This window comes from Penaeus monodon, chromosome 20 (genome assembly GCF_015228065.2).
Source record: "Penaeus monodon isolate SGIC_2016 chromosome 20, NSTDA_Pmon_1, whole genome shotgun sequence".
NCBI classification, from domain to species: Eukaryota; Metazoa; Arthropoda; class Malacostraca; order Decapoda; family Penaeidae; genus Penaeus; species Penaeus monodon.
In genome coordinates this window covers 45,313,083-45,314,714 of record NC_051405.1, presented here as the reverse complement: position 1 = coordinate 45,314,714, position 1,632 = coordinate 45,313,083, and positions in this window count along the sequence as shown.

Sequence of the window (1,632 nt, the reverse complement as noted above, 5' to 3'; positions counted from 1 at the left end):
ATTTTATATTTTATTTAAAATATTATGAAAAATTAATTATCATAAAAATGAAAACAAGAATAAAAAATAGCAACAAAAAAATAAACGGTCACCGTAATACGAACGATTTTTGAAAAACTTTATTGTAAAAAGGGTTTAAACCTGAAATACGTTTTTTAAAGATCCACCCTAGAAAATGGAAAAAGAAAAAATTTAATTTTTCAATCGGGGTTAACCGAATCTGACAAGTATCCCTTACCAATATTATAATTTTTCACCCATTTAATAAGAAAACAAAACCTAACACAATCCTTAAAAGCCAAATTAAATGTTTAAGAAAGGATTATACAAACAGTACCTGGAAATATTCCGAAAGTAAAACAAGCTGCCGTATCGGGTCCAAGAACTACAGAATGAAAACCCTACGTGAGTTAGAGGTACTCAGAGAGAGCACGGTGCGCATGCCTGCTAAAAATTAAAAGAGGAAATTAATCAAGGGAGTTAAAAACGAGAGGGGCTCACCCACGCTTGCCCTTTAACTTTTCGTAACGCAAAAAATTTGTTTCCCCATTCCCAAAAGAATTGGTAATAATTATCTTTGATATTTTTAGAAAATAGCAATTACTCTAAGGGGCCAAGGAACAATGGACGTGCTGTTTAATCGTCCCCACGGGAAGGCTCAAGAATTACATGCAATGTCAGTGAGGGTTCTCGTGACATGAAAATAAAATGGGGTGTTAAAAAAGGAAACGATGGGGCCGGACCCTATCGCTTAAAGTTCCCTATCTGCGGAAAAGGGACAATCAGAGTTTTTTGGATTTGTGGAGAAAAAATGGGTTGCTTGCCGTTGGGGTGAAGTGATAAAATGGATAATGATTAGATAAACTATATCAACTGATTTTAGAAGAATTTTAAAAAATGTTTTACGTGAAACCGGGGGAAAAGGGGTTAGATGAAACTGCCGAAAGGGAGAAGAGTATGTTTTACCCCTAAAATGTTTAGGGTTTAAGACTATTTGGGAAAACCACAACCCCTTCCCGAAGGTAAAAGAATGAAGGTAATAAAAGAGGGCCCCCATCCCGTCAATCTCAGAATGATAAAAAAAAAACAGTTTTGTTGCTTTAAATTTCAAAATGTTTTGGGCTATGTCAGCACGCGGGGTTTTGAAAGAAAAAGCCAAAGGGCGTTCCCGTAAAGTCTTGCCAGACAAGATTTAGGGGTAAAAACCGTAGATGTCAATTTTTTTCTATCGATAGATTGAGTGAAGGAAATTAAGCCGTTTTGCCCGAAGGAGGTATCCCTGGTTTTTTATGAAAGTAGTGAAAGCATTGTAAATTAAGAGATACACGGCGCCAGTCATGCTCTTGGAAATGTATTTCCGTATCGGGGAAAACTTCGGGGGCTAATGCGGCATAGCCCTGTTTAGTGCGGGGATCTGATGCTCCTTTTTTAAGGTTTACTCCAAACCTCATTTTAGATAAATAAAAGGGGAGTGGTGCTGAATTACGCATGAAGGGTACATTGTTTTCAAATGCTTGGCAGGAGAGAGGATTTGCTAAAACCCCAAACAATGTAGCAATTCAAATACTCAGACCCGGAAGCTGTAAGATTTTTTAAGCATAAAACCTTAAAATTTAATCAAAAGAGCTATAA